This window comes from Diprion similis, chromosome 4, assembly GCF_021155765.1.
Source record: "Diprion similis isolate iyDipSimi1 chromosome 4, iyDipSimi1.1, whole genome shotgun sequence".
Taxonomy (NCBI): Eukaryota; Metazoa; Arthropoda; class Insecta; order Hymenoptera; family Diprionidae; genus Diprion; species Diprion similis.
In genome coordinates this window covers 9,562,464-9,583,414 of record NC_060108.1, presented here as the reverse complement: position 1 = coordinate 9,583,414, position 20,951 = coordinate 9,562,464, and positions in this window count along the sequence as shown.

Here is a 20,951-nt window from a genome sequence, read left to right as displayed (position 1 = left end):
ATCTTGGCTATTTATAAACCGATCCTGAAATTCTTGGGTGGGTTCGACAGGGCTCCAGACACTCAGCTGCCCCGCACCGAAAATTCAGAAAAAAGTTAATATTTGGCCGAGAAACCCTCGATTCTTGTCGGTTCTGACCGTTCTGACCAAGTTGCGGATGAGACTTCGAATTGCAATGCGCGTTTGTCGGAATCGCAGACCTTCAGGTCAGACCAGCAGAAAAATTGAGGAATCTCGATTGAGAGACAAGATAGCCAGAAATTCGACATTTTGCAACGGATCTCGGCTATTTATGAACCGATCCTGAAATTCTTGGGTGCGTTCGACAGGGCTCCAGACACTCAGCTGCCCCGCACCGAAAATTCAAAAAAAAGTTAATATTTGGCCGAGAAACCCTCGATTCTTGTCGGTTCTGACCGTTCTGACCAAGTTGCGGATGAGACCTCAAATTGCAATGCGCGTTTGTCGAAATCGCAGACATTCAGGTCAGACCAGCAGAAAAATTAAGAAATCTCGATTCGGAGACAAGATAGCAAGAAATTCGACATTTTGCAACGGATCTCGGCTATTTAGGAACCGATCCTGAAATTCTTGGGTGCGTTCGACAGGGCTCCAGACACTCAGCTGCCCCGCACCGAAAATTCAGGAAAAAGTTAATATTTGGCCGAGAAACCCTCGATTCTTGTCGGTTCTGACCGTTCTGACCAAGTTGCGGATGAGACTTTGAATTGCAATGCGCGTTTGTCGGAATCGCAGACCTTCAGGTCAGACCAGCAGAAAAATTGAGGAATCTCGATTGAGAGTCAAGATAGCCAGAAATTCGACATTTTGCAACGGATCTCGGCTATTTATGAACCGATCCTGAAATTCTTGGGTGCGTTCGACAGGGCTCCAGACACTCAGCTGCCCCGCACCGAAAATTCAAAAAAAAGTTGATATTTGGCCGAGAAACCCTCGATTCTTGTCGGTTCTGACCGTTCTGACCAAGTTGCGGATGAGACCTCAAATTGCAATGCGCGTTTGTCGAAATCGCAGACATTCAGGTCAGACCAGCAGAAAAATTAAGGAATCTCGATTCAGAGACAAGATAGCCAGAAATTCGACATTTTGCAACGGATCTCGGCTATTTATGAACCGATCCTGGAATTCTTGGGTGCGTTCGACAGGGCTCCAGACACTCAGCTGCCCCGCACCGAAAATTCAGAAAAAAATTAATATTTGGCCAAGAAACCCTCGATTCTTGTCGGTTCTGACCGTTCTGACCAAGTTGCGGATGAGACCTTAAATTGCAATGCGCGTTTGTCGAAATCGCAGACATTCAGGTCAGACCAGCAGAAAAATTGAGGAATCTCGATTCAGAGACAAGATAGCCAGAAATTCGACATTTTGCAACAGATCTCGGCTATTGATGAACCGATCCCGAAATTCTTGGGTGCGTTCGACAGGGCTCCAGACACTCAGCTGCCCCGCACCGAAAATTCAGAAAAAAGTTAATATTTGGCCGAGAAACCCTCGATTCTTGTCGGTTTTGACCGTTCTGACCAAGTTGCGGATGAGACTTCGAATTGCAATGCGCGTTTGTCGGAATCGCAGACCTTTAGGTCAGACCAGCAGAAAAATTGAGGAATCTCGATTGAGAGACAAGATAGCCAGAAATTCGACATTTTGCAACGGATCTCGGCTATTTATGAACCGATCCTGAAATTCTTGGGTGCGTTCGACAGGGCTCCAGACACTCAGCTGCCCCGCACCGAAAATTCAGAAAAAAGTTAATATTTGGCCGAGAAACCCTCGATTCTTGTCGGTTCTGACCGTTCTGACCAAGTTGCGGATGAGACCTCAAATTGCAATGCGCGTTTGTCGAAATCGCGGACATTCAGGTCAGACCAGCAGAAAAATTAAGGAATCTCGATTCAGAGACAAGATAGCCAGAAATTCGACATTTTGCAACGGATCTCGGCTATTTATGAACCGATCCTGAAATTCTTGGGTGCGTTCGACAGGGCTCCAGACACTCAGCTGCCCCGCACCGAAAATTCAGAAAAAAATTAATATTCGGCCAAGAAACCCTCGATTCTTGTCGGTTCTGACCGTTCTGACCAAGTTACGGATGAGACCTTGAATTGCAATGCGCGTTTGTCGAAATCGCAGACATTCATGTCAGACCGGCAGAAAAATTGAGGAATCTTGATTTGGAGACAAGATAGCCAGAAATTCGACATTTTTCAACGGATCTTGGCTATTTATAAACCGATCCTGAAATTCTTGGGTGGGTTCGACAGGGCTCCAGACACTCAGCTGCCCCGCACCGAAAATTCAGAAAAAAGTTAATATTTGGCCGAGAAACCCTCGATTCTTGTCGGTTCTGACCGTTCTGACCAAGTTGCGGATGAGACTTCGAATTGCAATGCGCGTTCGTCGGAATCGCAGACCTTCAGGTCAGACCAGCAGAAAAATTGAGGAATCTCGATTGAGAGACAAGATAGCCAGAAATTCGACATTTTGCAACGGATCTCGGCTATTTATGAACCGATCCTGAAATTCTTGGGTGCGTTCGACAGGGCTCCAGACACTCAGCTGCCCCGCACCGAAAATTCAAAAAAAAGGTCATATTTGGCCGAGAAACCCTCGATTCTTGTCGGTTCTGACCGTTCTGACCAAGTTGCGGATGAGACCTCAAATTGCAATGCGCGTTTGTCGAAATCGCGGACATTCAGGTCAGACCAGCAGAAAAATTAAGGAATCTCGATTCAGAGACAAGATAGCCAGAAATTCGACATTTTGCAACGGATCTCGGCTATTTATGAACCGATCCTGAAATTCTTGGGTGCGTTCGACAGGGCTCCAGACACTCAGCTGCCCCGCACCGAAAATTCAGAAAAAAGTTAATATTTGGCCGAGAAACCCTCGATTCTTGTCGGTTTTGACCGTTCTGACCAAGTTGCGGATGAGACTTCGAATTGCAATGCGCGTTTGTCGGAATCGCAGACCTTCAGGTCAGACCAGCAGAAAAATTGAGGAATCTCGATTGAGAGACAAGATAGCCAGAAATTCGACATTTTGCAACGGATCTCGGCTATTTATGAACCGATCCTGAAATTCTTGGGTGCGTTCGACAGGGCTCCAGACACTCAGCTGCCCCGCACCGAAAATTCAAAAAAAAGTTAATATTTGGCCGAGAAACCCTCGATTCTTGTCGGTTCTGACCGTTCTGACCAAGTTGCGGATGAGACCTCAAATTGCAATGCGCGTTTGTCGAAATCGCAGACATTCAGGTCAGACCAGCAGAAAAATTAAGAAATCTCGATTCGGAGACAAGATAGCAAGAAATTCGACATTTTGCAACGGATCTCGGCTATTTATGAACCGATCCTGAAATTCTTGGGTGCGTTCGACAGGGCTCCAGACACTCAGCTGCCCCGCACCGAAAATTCAGAAAAAAATTAATATTCTGCCAAGAAACCCTCGATTCTTGTCGGTTCTGACCGTTCTGACCAAGTTACGGATGAGACCTTGAATTGCAATGCGCGTTTGTCGAAATCGCAGACATTCGGGTCAGACCGGCAGAAAAATTGAGGAATCTTGAATTGGAGACAAGATAGCCAGAAATTCGACATTTTTCAACGGATCTTGGCTATTTAGAAACCGATCCTGAAATTCTTGGACGGGTTCGACAGGGCTCCAGACACTCAGCTGCCCCGCACCGAAAATTCAGAAAAAAGTTAATATTTGGCCGAGAAACCCTCGATTCTTGTCGGTTCTGACCGTTCTGACCAAGTTGCGGATGAGACTTTGAATTGCAATGCGCGTTTGTCGGAATCGCAGACCTTCAGGTCAGACCAGCAGAAAAATTGAGGAATCTCGATTGAGAGACAAGATAGCCAGAAATTCGACATTTTGCAACGGATCTCGGCTATTTATGAACCGATCCTGAAATTCTTGGGTGCGTTCGACAGGGCTCCAGACACTCAGCTGCCCCGCACCGAAAATTCAAAAAAAAGTTAATATTTGGCCGAGAAACCCTCGATTCTTGTCGGTTCTGACCGTTCTGACCAAGTTACGGATGAGACCTTGAATTGCAATGCGCGTTTGTCGAAATCGCAGACATTCGGGTCAGACCGGCAGAAAAATTGAGGAATCTTGATTTGGAGACAAGATAGCCAGAAATTCGACATTTTTCAACGGATCTTGGCTATTTAGAAACCGATCCTGAAATTCTTGGACGGGTTCGACAGGGCTCCAGACACTCAGCTGCCCCGCACCGAAAATTCAGAAAAAAGTTAATATTTGGCCGAGAAACCCTCGATTCTTGTCGGTTCTGACCGTTCTGACCAAGTTGCGGATGAGACTTTGAATTGCAATGCGCGTTTGTCGGAATCGCAGACCTTCAGGTCAGACCAGCAGAAAAATTGAGGAATCTCGATTGAGAGACAAGATAGCCAGAAATTCGACATTTTGCAACGGATCTCGGCTATTTATGAACCGATCCTGAAATTCTTGGGTGCGTTCGACAGGGCTCCAGACACTCAGCTGCCCCGCACCGAAAATTCAAAAAAAAGTTAATATTTGGCCGAGAAACCCTCGATTCTTGTCGGTTCTGACCGTTCTGTCCAAGTTGCGGATGAGACCTCAAATTGCAATGCGCGTTTGTCGAAATCGCAGACATTCAGGTCAGACCAGCAGAAAAATTAAGAAATCTCGATTCGGAGACAAGATAGCAAGAAATTCGACATTTTGCAACGGATCTCGGCTATTTAGGAACCGATCCTGAAATTCTTGGGTGCGTTCGACAGGGCTCCAGACACTTAGCTGCCCCGCACCGAAAATTCAGGAAAAAGTTAATATTTGGTCGAGAAACTCTCGATTCTTGTCGGTTCTGACCGTTCTGACCAAGTTGCGGATGAGACCTTCAATTGCAATGCGCGTTTGTCCAAATCGCAGACATTCAGGTCAGACCAGCAGAAAAATTAAGGAATCTCGATTCAGAGACAAGATAGCCAGAAATTCGACATTTTGCAACAGATCTCGGCTATTTATGAACCGATCCCGAAATTTTTGGGTGCGTTCGACAGGGCTCCAGACACTCAGCTGCCCCGCACCGAAAATTCAGAAAAAAGTTGATATTTGGCCGAGAAACCCTCGATTCTTGTCGGTTCTGACCGTTCTGACCAAGTTGCGGATGAGACTTTGAATTGCAATGCGCGTTTGTCGGAATCGCAGACCTTCAGGTCAGACCAGCAGAAAAATTGAGGAATCTCGATTGAGAGTCAAGATAGCCAGAAATTCGACATTTTGCAACGGATCTCGGCTATTTATGAACCGATCCTGAAATTCTTGGGTGCGTTCGACAGGGCTCCAGACACTCAGCTGCCCCGCACCGAAAATTCAAAGAAAAGTTAATATTTGGCCGAGAAACCCTCGATTCTTGTCGGTTCTGACCGTTCTGACCAAGTTGCGGATGAGACCTCAAATTGCAATGCGCGTTTGTCGAAATCGCAGACATTCAGGTCAGACCAGCAGAAAAATTAAGAAATCTCGATTCAGAGACAAGATAGCAAGAAATTCGACATTTTGCAACGGATCTCGGCTATTTATGAACCGATCCTGAAATTCTTAGGTGCGTTTGACAGGGCTTCAGACACTCAGCTGCCCCGCACCGGAAATTCAGAAAAAAGTTAATATTTGGTCGAGAAACTCTCGATTCTTGTCGGTTCTGACCGTTCTGACCAAGTTGCGGATGAGACCTTAAATTGCAATGCGCGTTTGTCCAAATCGCAGACATTCAGGTCAGACCAGCAGAAAAATTAAGGAATCTCGATTCAGAGACAAGATAGCCAGAAATTAGACATTTTGCAACGGATCTCGGCTATTTATAACCCGATCCTGAAATTCTTGGGTGCGTTCGACAGGGCTCCAGACACTCAGCTGCCCCGCACCGAAAATTCAGAAAAAAGTTAATATTTGGCCGAGAAACCCTCGATTCTTGTCGGTTCTGACCGTTCTGACCAAGTTGCGGATGAGACCTTAAATTGCAATGCGCGTTTGTCGAAATCGCAGACATTCAGGTCAGACCAGCAGAAAAATTGAGGAATCTCGATTCAGAGACAAGATAGCCAGAAATTCGACATTTTGCAACAGATCTCGGCTATTGATGAACCGATCCCGAAATTCTTGGGTGCGTTCGACAGGGCTCCAGACACTCAGCTGCCCCGCACCGAAAATTCAGAAAAAAGTTAATATTTGGCCGAGAAACCCTCGATTCTTGTCGGTTTTGACCGTTCTGACCAAGTTGCGGATGAGACTTCGAATTGCAATGCGCGTTTGTCGGAATCGCAGACCTTTAGGTCAGACCAGCAGAAAAATTGAGGAATCTCGATTGAGAGACAAGATAGCCAGAAATTCGACATTTTGCAACGGATCTCGGCTATTTATGAACCGATCCTGAAATTCTTGGGTGCGTTCGACAGGGCTCCAGACACTCAGCTGCCCCGCACCGAAAATTCAGAAAAAAGTTAATATTTGGCCGAGAATCCCTCGATTCTTGTCGGTTCTGACCGTTCTGACCAAGTTGCGGATGAGACCTCAAATTGCAATGCGCGTTTGTCGAAATCGCGGACATTCAGGTCAGACCAGCAGAAAAATTAAGGAATCTCGATTCAGAGACAAGATAGCCAGAAATTCGACATTTTGCAACGGATCTCGGCTATTTATGAACCGATCCTGAAATTCTTGGGTGCGTTCGACAGGGCTCCAGACACTCAGCTGCCCCGCACCGAAAATTCAGAAAAAAATTAATATTCGGCCAAGAAACCCTCGATTCTTGTCGGTTCTGACCGTTCTGACCAAGTTACGGATGAGACCTTGAATTGCAATGCGCGTTTGTCGAAATCGCAGACATTCGGGTCAGACCGGCAGAAAAATTGAGGAATCTTGATTTGGAGACAAGATAGCCAGAAATTCGACATTTTTCAACGGATCTTGGCTATTTATAAACCGATCCTGAAATTCTTGGGTGGGTTCGACAGGGCTCCAGACACTCAGCTGCCCCGCACCGAAAATTCAGAAAAAAGTTAATATTTGGCCGAGAAACCCTCGATTCTTGTCGGTTCTGACCGTTCTGACCAAGTTGCGGATGAGACTTCGAATTGCAATGCGCGTTTGTCGGAATCGCAGACCTTCAGGTCAGACCAGCAGAAAAATTGAGGAATCTCGATTGAGAGACAAGATAGCCAGAAATTCGACATTTTGCAACGGATCTCGGCTATTTATGAACCGATCCTGAAATTCTTGGGTGCGTTCGACAGGGCTCCAGACACTCAGCTGCCCCGCACCGAAAATTCAAAAAAAAGTTAATATTTGGCCGAGAAACCCTCGATTCTTGTCGGTTCTGACCGTTCTGACCAAGTTGCGGATGAGACCTCAAATTGCAATGCGCGTTTGTCGAAATCGCAGACATTCAGGTCAGACCAGCAGAAAAATTAAGAAATCTCGATTCGGAGACAAGATAGCAAGAAATTCGACATTTTGCAACGGATCTCGGCTATTTATGAACCGATCCTGAAATTCTTGGGTGCGTTCGACAGGGCTCCAGACACTCAGCTGCCCCGCACCGAAAATTCAGAAAAAAATTAATATTCTGCCAAGAAACCCTCGATTCTTGTCGGTTCTGACCGTTCTGACCAAGTTACGGATGAGACCTTGAATTGCAATGCGCGTTTGTCGAAATCGCAGACATTCGGGTCAGACCGGCAGAAAAATTGAGGAATCTTGATTTGGAGACAAGATAGCCAGAAATTCGACATTTTTCAACGGATCTTGGCTATTTATAAACCGATCCTGAAATTCTTGGGTGGGTTCGACAGGGCTCCAGACACTCAGCTGCCCCGCACCGAAAATTCAGAAAAAAGTTAATATTTGGCCGAGAAACCCTCGATTCTTGTCGGTTCTGACCGTTCTGACCAAGTTGCGGATGAGACTTTGAATTGCAATGCGCGTTTGTCGGAATCGCAGACCTTCAGGTCAGACCAGCAGAAAAATTGAGGAATCTCGATTGAGAGACAAGATAGCCAGAAATTCGACATTTTGCAACGGATCTCGGCTATTTATGAACCGATCCTGAAATTCTTGGGTGCGTTCGACAGGGCTCCAGACACTCAGCTGCCCCGCACCGAAAATTCAAAAAAAAGTTAATATTTGGCCGAGAAACCCTCGATTCTTGTCGGTTCTGACCGATCTGACCAAGTTGCGGATGAGACCTCAAATTGCAATGCGCGTTTGTCGAAATCGCAGACATTCAGGTCAGACCAGCAGAAAAATTAAGAAATCTCGATTCGGAGACAAGATAGCAAGAAATTCGACATTTTGCAACGGATCTCGGCTATTTAGGAACCGATCCTGAAATTCTTGGGTGCGTTCGACAGGGCTCCAGACACTCAGCTGCCCCGCACCGAAAATTCAGGAAAAAGTTAATATTTGGTCGAGAAACTCTCGATTCTTGTCGGTTCTGACCGTTCTGACCAAGTTGCGGATGAGACCTTCAATTGCAATGCGCGTTTGTCCAAATCGCAGACATTCAGGTCAGACCAGCAGAAAAATTAAGGAATCTCGATTCAGAGACAAGATAGCCAGAAATTCGACATTTTGCAACGGATCTCGGCTATTTATGAACCGATCCTGAAATTCTTGGGTGCGTTCGACAAGGCTCCAGACACTCAGCTGCCCCGCACCGAAAATTCAGAAAAAAATTAATATTCGGCCAAGAAACCCTCGATTCTTGTCGGTTCTGACCGTTCCGACCAAGTTACGGATGAGACCTTGAATTGCAATGCGCGTTTGTCGAAATCGCAGACATTCGGGTCAGACCGGCAGAAAAATTGAGGAATCTTGATTTGGAGACAAGATAGCCAGAAATTCGACATTTTTCAACGGATCTTGGCTATTTATAAACCGATCCTGAAATTCTTGGGTGGGTTCGACAGGGCTCCAGACACTCAGCTGCCCCGCACCGAAAATTCAGAAAAAAGTCAATATTTGGCCGAGAAACCCTCGATTCTTGTCGGTTCTGACCGTTCTGACCAAGTTGCGGATGAGACCTCAAATTGCAATGCGCGTTTGTCGAAATCGCGGACATTCAGGTCAGACCAGCAGAAAAATTAAGGAATCTCGATTCAGAGACAAGATAGCCAGAAATTCGACATTTTGCAACGGATCTCGGCTATTTATGAACCGATCCTGAAATTCTTGGGTGCGTTCGACAGGGCTCCAGACACTCAGCTGCCCCGCACCGAAAATTCAGAAAAAAGTTAATATTTGGCCGAGAAACCCTTGATTCTTGTCGGTTCTGACCGTTCTGACCAAGTTGCGGATGAGACTTTAAATTGCAATTCGCGTTTGTCGGAATCGCAGACATTCAGGTCAGACCAGCAGAAAAATTGAGGAATCTCGATTCAGAGACAAGATAGCCAGAAATTCGACATTTTGCAACAGATCTCGGCTATTGATGAACCGATCCCGAAATTCTTGGGTGCGTTCGACAGGGCTCCAGACACTCAGCTGCCCCGCACCGAAAATTCAGAAAAAAGTTAATATTTGGCCGAGAAACCCTCGATTCTTGTCGGTTTTGACCGTTCTGACCAAGTTGCGGATGAGACTTCGAATTGCAATGCGCATTTGTCGGAATCGCAGACCTTTAGGTCAGACCAGCAGAAAAATTGAGGAATCTCGATTGAGAGACAAGATAGCCAGAAATTCGACATTTTGCAACGGATCTCGGCTATTTATGAACCGATCCTGAAATTCTTGGGTGCGTTCGACAGGGCTCCAGACACTCAGCTGCCCCGCACCGAAAATTCAGAAAAAAGTTAATATTTGGCCGAGAAACCCTCGATTCTTGTCGGTTCTGACCGTTCTGACCAAGTTGCGAATGAGACCTCAAATTGCAATGCGCGTTTGTCGAAATCGCGGACATTCAGGTCAGACCAGCAGAAAAATTAAGGAATCTCGATTCAGAGACAAGATAGCCAGAAATTCGACATTTTGCAACGGATCTCGGCTATTTATGAACCGATCCTGAAATTCTTGGGTGCGTTCGACAGGGCTCCAGACACTCAGCTGCCCCGCACCGAAAATTCAAAAAAAAGTTAATATTTGGCCGAGAAACCCTCGATTCTTGTCGGTTCTGACCGTTCTGACCAAGTTACGGATGAGACCTTGAATTGCAATGCGCGTTTGTCGAAATCGCAGACATTCGGGTCAGACCGGCAGAAAAATTGAGGAATCTTGATTTGGAGACAAGATAGCCAGAAATTCGACATTTTTCAACGGATCTTGGCTATTTATAAACCGATCCTGAAATTCTTGGGTGGGTTCGACAGGGCTCCAGACACTCAGCTGCCCCGCACCGAAAATTCAGAAAAAAGTTAATATTTGGCCGAGAAACCCTCGATTCTTGTCGGTTCTGACCGTTCTGACCAAGTTGCGGATGAGACTTCGAATTGCAATGCGCGTTTGTCGGAATCGCAGACCTTCAGGTCAGACCAGCAGAAAAATTGAGGAATCTCGATTGAGAGACAAGATAGCCAGAAATTCGACATTTTGCAACGGATCTCGGCTATTTATGAACCGATCCTGAAATTCTTGGGTGCGTTCGACAGGGCTCCAGACACTCAGCTGCCCCGCACCGAAAATTCAAAAAAAAGTTAATATTTGGCCGAGAAACCCTCGATTCTTGTCGGTTCTGACCGTTCTGACCAAGTTGCGGATGAGACCTCAAATTGCAATGCGCGTTTGCCGAAATCGCAGACATTCAGGTCAGACCAGCAGAAAAATTAAGAAATCTCGATTCAGAGACAAGATAGCAAGAAATTCGACATTTTGCAACGGATCTCGGCTATTTATGAACCGATCCTGAAATTCTTAGGTGCGTTCGACAGGGCTCCAGACACTCAGCTGCCCCGCACCGGAAATTCAGAAAAAAGTTAATATTTGGTCGAGAAACTCTCGATTCTTGTCGGTTCTGACCGTTCTGACCAAGTTGCGGATGAGACCTTAAATTGCAATGCGCGTTTGTCGAAATCGCGGACATTCAGGTCAGACCAGCAGAAAAATTAAGGAATCTCGATTCAGAGACAAGATAGCCAGAAATTCGACATTTTGCAACGGATCTCGGCTATTTATGAACCGATCCTGAAATTCTTGGGTGCGTTCGACAGGGCTCCAGACACTCAGCTGCCCCGCACCGAAAATTCAGAAAAAAGTTAATATTTGGCCGAGAAACCCTTGATTCTTGTCGGTTCTGACCGTTCTGACCAAGTTGCGGATGAGACCTTAAATTGCAATTCGCGTTTGTCGGAATCGCAGACATTCAGGTCAGACCAGCAGAAAAATTAAGGAATCTCGATTCAGAGACAAGATAGCCAGAAATTCGACATTTTGCAACAGATCTCGGCTATTGATGAACCGATCCCGAAATTCTTGGGTGCGTTCGACAGGGCTCCAGACACTCAGCTGCCCCGCACCGAAAATTCAGAAAAAAGTTAATATTTGGCCGAGAAACCCTCGATTCTTGTCGGTTTTGACCGTTCTGACCAAGTTGCGGATGAGACTTCGAATTGCAATGCGCATTTGTCGGAATCGCAGACCTTTAGGTCAGACCAGCAGAAAAATTGAGGAATCTCGATTGAGAGACAAGATAGCCAGAAATTCGACATTTTGCAACGGATCTCGGCTATTTATGAACCGATCCTGAAATTCTTGGGTGCGTTCGACAGGGCTCCAGACACTCAGCTGCCCCGCACCGAAAATTCAGAAAAAAGTTAATATTTGGCCGAGAAACCCTCGATTCTTGTCGGTTCTGACCGTTCTGACCAAGTTGCGGATGAGACCTTAAATTGCAATGCGCGTTTGTCGAAATCGCGGACATTCAGGTCAGACCAGCAGAAAAATTAAGGAATCTCGATTCAGAGACAAGATAGCCAGAAATTCGACATTTTGCAACGGATCTCGGCTATTTATGAACCGATCCTGAAATTCTTGGGTGCGTTCGACAGGGCTCCAGACACTCAGCTGCCCCGCACCGAAAATTCAAAAAAAAGTTAATATTTGGCCGAGAAACCCTCGATTCTTGTCGGTTCTGACCGTTCTGACCAAGTTACGGATGAGACCTTGAATTGCAATGCGCGTTTGTCGAAATCGCAGACATTCGGGTCAGACCGGCAGAAAAATTGAGGAATCTTGATTTGGAGACAAGATAGCCAGAAATTCGACATTTTTCAACGGATCTTGGCTATTTATAAACCGATCCTGAAATTCTTGGGTGGGTTCGACAGGGCTCCAGACACTCAGCTGCCCCGCACCGAAAATTCAGAAAAAAGTTAATATTTGGCCGAGAAACCCTCGATTCTTGTCGGTTCTGACCGTTCTGACCAAGTTGCGGATGAGACTTCGAATTGCAATGCGCGTTTGTCGGAATCGCAGACCTTCAGGTCAGACCAGCAGAAAAATTGAGGAATCTCGATTGAGAGACAAGATAGCCAGAAATTCGACATTTTGCAACGGATCTCGGCTATTTATGAACCGATCCTGAAATTCTTGGGTGCGTTCGACAGGGCTCCAGACACTCAGCTGCCCCGCACCGAAAATTCAAAAAAAAGTTAATATTTGGCCGAGAAACCCTCGATTCTTGTCGGTTCTGACCGTTCTGACCAAGTTGCGGATGAGACCTCAAATTGCAATGCGCGTTTGTCGAAATCGCAGACATTCAGGTCAGACCAGCAGAAAAATTAAGAAATCTCGATTCGGAGACAAGATAGCAAGAAATTCGACATTTTGCAACGGATCTCGGCTATTTAGGAACCGATCCTGAAATTCTTGGGTGCGTTCGACAGGGCTCCAGACACCCAGCTGCCCCGCACCGAAAATTCAGGAAAAAGTTAATATTTGGTCGAGAAACTCTCGATTCTTGTCGGTTCTGACCGTTCTGACCAAGTTGCGGATGAGACCTTCAATTGCAATGCGCGTTTGTCCAAATCGCAGACATTCAGGTCAGACCAGCAGAAAAATTAAGGAATCTCGATTCAGAGACAAGATAGCCAGAAATTCGACATTTCGCAACAGATCTCGGCTATTTATGAACCGATCCCGAAATTTTTGGGTGCGTTCGACAGGGCTCCAGACACTCAGCTGCCCCGCACCGAAAATTCAGAAAAAAGTTAATATTTGGCCGAGAAACCCTCGATTCTTGTCGGTTCTGACCGTTCTGACCAAGTTGCGGATGAGACTTTGAATTGCAATGCGCGTTTGTCGGAATCGCAGACCTTCAGGTCAGACCAGCAGAAAAATTGAGGAATCTCGATTGAGAGTCAAGATAGCCAGAAATTCGACATTTTGCAACGGATCTCGGCTATTTATGAACCGATCCTGAAATTCTTGGGTGCGTTCGACAGGGCTCCAGACACTCAGCTGCCCCGCACCGAAAATTCAAAAAAAAGTTAATATTTGGCCGAGAAACCCTCGATTCTTGTCGGTTCTGACCGTTCTGACCAAGTTGCGGATGAGACCTCAAATTGCAATGCGCGTTTGCCGAAATCGCAGACATTCAGGTCAGACCAGCAGAAAAATTAAGAAATCTCGATTCAGAGACAAGATAGCAAGAAATTCGACATTTTGCAACGGATCTCGGCTATTTATGAACCGATCCTGAAATTCTTAGGTGCGTTCGACAGGGCTCCAGACACTCAGCTGCCCTGCACCGGAAATTCAGAAAAAAGTTAATATTTGGTCGAGAAACTCTCGATTCTTGTCGATTCTGACCGTTCTGACCAAGTTGCGGATGAGACCTTAAATTGCAATGCGCGTTTGTCCAAATCGCAGACATTCAGGTCAGACCAGCAGAAAAATTAAGGAATCTCGATTCAGAGACAAGATAGCCAGAAATTAGACATTTTGCAACGGATCTCGGCTATTTATAACCCGATCCTGAAATTCTTGGGTGCGTTCGACAGGGCTCCAGACACTCAGCTGCCCCGCACCGAAAATTCAGAAAAAAGTTAATATTTGGCCGAGAAACCCTCGATTCTTGTCGGTTCTGACCGTTCTGACCAAGTTGCGGATGAGACCTTAAATTGCAATGCGCGTTTGTCGAAATCGCAGACATTCAGGTCAGACCAGCAGAAAAATTGAGGAATCTCGATTCAGAGACAAGATAGCCAGAAATTCGACATTTTGCAACAGATCTCGGCTATTGATGAACCGATCCCGAAATTCTTGGGTGCGTTCGACAGGGCTCCAGACACTCAGCTGCCCCGCACCGAAAATTCAGAAAAAAGTTAATATTTGGCCGAGAAACCCTCGATTCTTGTCGGTTCTGACCGTTCTGACCAAGTTGCGGATGAGACCTCAAATTGCAATGCGCGTTTGTCGAAATCGCGGACATTCAGGTCAGACCAGCAGAAAAATTAAGGAATCTCGATTCAGAGACAAGATAGCCAGAAATTCGACATTTTGCAACGGATCTCGGCTATTTATGAACCGATCCTGAAATTCTTGGGTGCGTTCGACAGGGCTCCAGACACTCAGCTGCCCCGCACCGAAAATTCAGAAAAAAATTAATATTCGGCCAAGAAACCCTCGATTCTTGTCGGTTCTGACCGTTCTGACCAAGTTACGGATGAGACCTTGAATTGCAATGCGCGTTTGTCGAAATCGCAGACATTCGGGTCAGACCGGCAGAAAAATTGAGGAATCTTGATTTGGAGACAAGATAGCCAGAAATTCGACATTTTTCAACGGATCTTGGCTATTTATAAACCGATCCTGAAATTCTTGGGTGGGTTCGACAGGGCTCCAGACACTCAGCTGCCCCGCACCGAAAATTCAGAAAAAAGTTAATATTTGGCCGAGAAACCCTCGATTCTTGTCGGTTCTGACCGTTCTGACCAAGTTGCGGATGAGACTTCGAATTGCAATGCGCGTTTGTCGGAATCGCAGACCTTCAGGTCAGACCAGCAGAAAAATTGAGGAATCTCGATTGAGAGACAAGATAGCCAGAAATTCGACATTTTGCAACGGATCTCGGCTATTTATGAACCGATCCTGAAATTCTTGGGTGCGTTCGACAGGGCTCCAGACACTCAGCTGCCCCGCACCGAAAATTCAAAAAAAAGTTAATATTTGGCCGAGAAACCCTCGATTCTTGTCGGTTCTGACCGTTCTGACCAAGTTGCGGATGAGACCTCAAATTGCAATGCGCGTTTGTCAAAATCGCAGACATTCAGGTCAGACCAGCAGAAAAATTAAGAAATCTCGATTCGGAGACAAGATAGCAAGAAATTCGACATTTTGCAACGGATCTCGGCTATTTAGGAACCGATCCTGAAATTCTTCGGTGCGTTCGACAGGGCTCCAGACACTCAGCTGCCCCGCACCGAAAATTCAGGAAAAAGTTAATATTTGGTCGAGAAACTCTCGATTCTTGTCGGTTCTGACCGTTCTGACCAAGTTGCGGATGAGACCTTCAATTGCAATGCGCGTTTGTCCAAATCGCAGACATTCAGGTCAGACCAGCAGAAAAATTAAGGAATCTCGATTCAGAGACAAGATAGCCAGAAATTCGACATTTTGCAACAGATCTCGGCTATTTATGAACCGATCCCGAAATTTTTGGGTGCGTTCGACAGGGCTCCAGACACTCAGCTGCCCCGCACCGAAAATTCAGAAAAAAGTTAATATTTGGCCGAGAAACCCTCGATTCTTGTCGGTTCTGACCGTTCTGACCAAGTTGCGGATGAGACTTTGAATTGCAATGCGCGTTTGTCGGAATCGCAGACCTTCAGGTCAGACCAGCAGAAAAATTGAGGAATCTCGATTGAGAGTCAAGATAGCCAGAAATTCGACATTTTGCAACGGATCTCGGCTATTTATGAACCGATCCTGAAATTCTTGGGTGCGTTCGACAGGGCTCCAGACACTCAGCTGCCCCGCACCGAAAATTCAAAAAAAAGTTAATATTTGGCCGAGAAACCCTCGATTCTTGTCGGTTCTGACCGTTCTGACCAAGTTGCGGATGAGACCTCAAATTGCAATGCGCGTTTGCCGAAATCGCAGACATTCAGGTCAGACCAGCAGAAAAATTAAGAAATCTCGATTCAGAGACAAGATAGCAAGAAATTCGACATTTTGCAACGGATCTCGGCTATTTATGAACCGATCCTGAGATTCTTAGGTGCGTTCGACAGGGCTCCAGACACTCAGCTGCCCCGCACCGGAAATTCAGAAAAAAGTTAATATTTGGTCGAGAAACTCTCGATTCTTGTCGGTTCTGACCGTTCTGACCAAGTTGCGGATGAGACCTTAAATTGCAATGCGCGTTTGTCCAAATCGCAGACATTCAGGTCAGACCAGCAGAAAAATTGAGGGATCTCGATTCAGAGACAAGATAGCCAGAAATTAGACATTTTGCAACGGATCTCGGCTATTTATAACCCGATCCTGAAATTCTTGGGTGCGTTCGACAGGGCTCCAGACACTCAGCTGCCTCGCACCGGAAATTCAGAAAAAAGTTAATATTTGGTCGAGAAACTCTCGATTCTTGTCGGTTCTGACCGTTCTGACCAAGTTGCGGATGAGACCTTAAATTGCAATGCGCGTTTGTCCAAATCGCAGACATTCAGGTCAGACCAGCAGAAAAATTAAGGAATCTCGATTCAGAGACAAGATAGCCAGAAATTAGACATTTTGCAACGGATCTCGGCTATTTATAACCCGATCCTGAAATTCTTGGGTGCGTTCGACAGGGCTCCAGACACTCAGCTGCCCCGCACCGAAAATTCAGAAAAAAGTTAATATTTGGCCGAGAAACCCTCGATTCTTGTCGGTTCTGACCGTTCTGACCAAGTTGCGGATGAGACCTTAAATTGCAATGCGCGTTTGTCGAAATCGCGGACATTCAGGTCAGACCAGCAGAAAAATTGAGGAATCTCGATTCAGAGACAAGATAGCCAGAAATTAGACATTTTGCAACGGATCTCGGCTATTGATGAACCGATCCCGAAATTCTTGGGTGCGTTCGACAGGGCTCCAGACACTCAGCTGCCCCGCACCGAAAATTCAGAAAAAAGTTAATATTTGGCCGAGAAACCCTCGATTCTTGTCGGTTTTGACCGTTCTGACCAAGTTGCGGATGAGACTTCGAATTGCAATGCGCGTTTGTCGGAATCGCAGACCTTTAGGTCAGACCAGCAGAAAAATTGAGGAATCTCGATTGAGAGACAAGATAGCCAGAAATTCGACATTTTGCAACGGATCTCGGCTATTTATGAACCGATCCTGAAATTCTTGGGTGCGTTCGACAGGGCTCCAGACACTCAGCTGCCCCGCACCGAAAATTCAAAAAAAAGTTAATATTTGGCCGAGAAACCCTCGATTCTTGTCGGTTCTGACCGTTCTGACCAAGTTGCGGATGAGACCTCAAATTGCAATGCGCGTTTGCCGAAATCGCAGACATTCAGGTCAGACCAGCAGAAAAATTAAGAAATCTCGATTCAGAGACAAGATAGCAAGAAATTCGACATTTTGCAACGGATCTCGGCTATTTATGAACCGATCCTGAGATTCTTAGGTGCGTTCGACAGGGCTCCAGACACTCAGCTGCCCCGCACCGGAAATTCAGAAAAAAGTTAATATTTGGTCGAGAAACTCTCGATTCTTGTCGGTTCTGACCGTTCTGACCAAGTTGCGGATGAGACCTTAAATTGCAATGCGCGTTTGTCCAAATCGCAGACATTCAGGTCAGACCAGCAGAAAAATTGAGGAATCTCGATTCAGAGACAAGATAGCCAGAAATTAGACATTTTGCAACGGATCTCGGCTATTTATAACCCGATCCTGAAATTCTTGGGTGCGTTCGACAGGGCTCCAGACACTCAGCTGCCCCGCACCGGAAATTCAGAAAAAAGTTAATATTTGGTCGAGAAACTCTCGATTCTTGTCGGTTCTGACCGTTCTGACCAAGTTGCGGATGAGACCTTAAATTGCAATGCGCGTTTGTCCAATTCGCAGACATTCAGGTCAGACCAGCAGAAAAATTAAGGAATCTCGATTCAGAGACAAGATAGCCAGAAATTAGACATTTTGCAACGGATCTCGGCTATTTATAACCCGATCCTGAAATTCTTGGGTGCGTTCGACAGGGCTCCAGACACTCAGCTGCCCCGCACCGAAAATTCAGAAAAAAGTTAATATTTGGCCGAGAAACCCTCGATTCTTGTCGGTTCTGACCGTTCTGACCAAGTTGCGGATGAGACCTTAAATTGCAATGCGCGTTTGTCGAAATCGCGGACATTCAGGTCAGACCAGCAGAAAAATTGAGGAATCTCGATTCAGAGACAAGATAGCCAGAAATTCGACATTTTGCAACGGATCTCGGCTATTGATGAACCGATCCCGAAATTCTTGGGTGCGTTCGACAGGGCTCCAGACACTCAGCTGCCCCGCACCGAAAATTCAGAAAAAAGTTAATATTTGGCCGAGAAACCCTCGATTCTTGTCGGTTTTGACCGTTCTGACCAAGTTGCGGATGAGACTTCGAATTGCAATGCGCGTTTGTCGGAATCGCAGACCTTTAGGTCAGACCAGCAGAAAAATTGAGGAATCTCGATTGAGAGACAAGATAGCCAGAAATTCGACATTTTGCAACGGATCTCGGCTATTTATGAACCGATCCTGAAATTCTTGGGTGCGTTCGACAGGGCTCCAGACACTCAGCTGCCCCGCACCGAAAATTCAGAAAAAAATTAATATTTGGCCGAGAAACCCTCGATTCTTGTCGGTTCTGACCGTTCTGACCAAGTTGCGGATGAGACCTCAAATTGCAATGCGCGTTTGTCGAAATCGCGGACATTCAGGTCAGACCAGCAGAAAAATTAAGGAATCTCGATTCAGAGACAAGATAGCCAGAAATTCGACATTTTGCAACGGATCTCGGCTATTTATGAACCGATCCTGAAATTCTTGGGTGCGTTCGACAGGGCTCCAGACACTCAGCTGCCCCGCACCGAAAATTCAGAAAAAAGTTAATATTTGGCCGAGAAACCCTCGATTCTTGTCGGTTTTGACCGTTCTGACCAAGTTGCGGATGAGACTTCGAATTGCAATGCGCGTTTGTCGGAATCGCAGACCTTTAGGTCAGACCAGCAGAAAAATTGAGGAATCTCGATTGAGAGACAAGATAGCCAGAAATTCGACATTTTGCAACGGATCTCGGCTATTTATGAACCGATCCTGAAATTCTTGGGTGCGTTCGACAGGGCTCCAGACACTCAGCTGCCCCGCACCGAAAATTCAAGAAAAAGTTAATATTTGGCCGAGAAACCCTCGATTCTTGTCGGTTCTGACCGTTCTGACCAAATTGCGGATGAGACCTCAAATTGCAAAGCGCGTTTGTCGAAATCGCAGACATTCAGGTCAGACCAGAAGAAAAATTAAGAAATCTCGATTCGGAGACAAGATAGCAAGAAATTCGACATTTTGCAACGGATCTCGGCTATTTAGGAACCGATCCTGAAATTCTTGGGTGCGTTCGACAGGGCTCCAGACACTCAGCTGCCCCGCACCGAAAATTCAGGAAAAAGTTAATATTTGGTCGAGAAACTCTCGATTCTTGTCGGTTCTGACCGTTCTGACCAAGTTGCGGATGAGACCTTCAATTGCAATGCGCGTTTGTCCAAATCGCAGACATTCAGGTCAGACCAGCAGAAAAATTAAGGAATCTCGATTCAGAGACAAGATAGCCAGAAATTCGACATTTTGCAACAGATCTCGGCTATTTATGAACCGATCCCGAAATTTTCGGGTGCGTTCGACAGGGCTCCAGACACTCAGCTGCCCCGCACCGAAAATTCAGAAAAAAGTTAATATTTGGCCGAGAAACCCTCGATTCTTGTCGGTTCTGACCGTTCTGACCAAGTTGCGGATGAGACTTTGAATTGCAATGCGCGTTTGTCCAAATCGCAGACATTCAGGTCAGACCAGCAGAAAAATTAAGGAATCTCGATTCAGAGACAAGATAGCCAGAAATTAGACATTTTGCAACGGATCTCGGCTATTTATAACCCGATCCTGAAATTCTTGGGTGCGTTCGACAGGGCTCCAGACACTCAGCTGCCCCGCACCGGAAATTCAGAAAAAAGTTAATATTTGGTCGAGAAACTCTCGATTCTTGTCGGTTCTGACCGTTCTGACCAAGTTGCGGATGAGACCTTAAATTGCAATGCGCGTTTGTCCAAATCGCAGACATTCAGGTCAGACCAGCAGAAAAATTAAGGAATCTCGATTCAGAGACAAGATAGCCAGAAATTAGACATTTTGCAACGGATCTCGGCTATTTATAACCCGATCCTGAAATTCTTGGGTGCGTTCGACAGGGCTCCAGACACTCAGCTGCCCCGCACCGAAAATTCAGAAAAAAGTTAATATTTGGCCGAGAAACCCTCGATTCTTGTCGGTTCTGACCGTTCTGACCAAGTTGCGGATGAGACCTTAAATTGCAATGCGCGTTTGTCGAAATCGCGGACATTCAGGTCAGACCAGCAGAAAAATTGAGGAATCTCGATTCAGAGACAAGATAGCCAGAAATTCGACATTTTGCAACGGATCTCGGCTATTGATGAACCGATCCCGAAATTCTTGGGTGCGTTCGACAGGGCTCCAGACACTCAGCTGCCCCGCACCGAAAATTCAGAAAGAAGTTAATATTTGGCCGAGAAACCCTCGATTCTTGTCGGTTTTGACCGTTCTGACCAAGTTGCGGATGAGACTTCGAATTGCAATGCGCGTTTGTCGGAATCGCAGACCTTTAGGTCAGACCAGCAGAAAAATTGAGGAATCTCGATTGAGAGACAAGATAGCCAGAAATTCGACATTTTGCAACGGATCTCGGCTATTTATGAACCGATCCT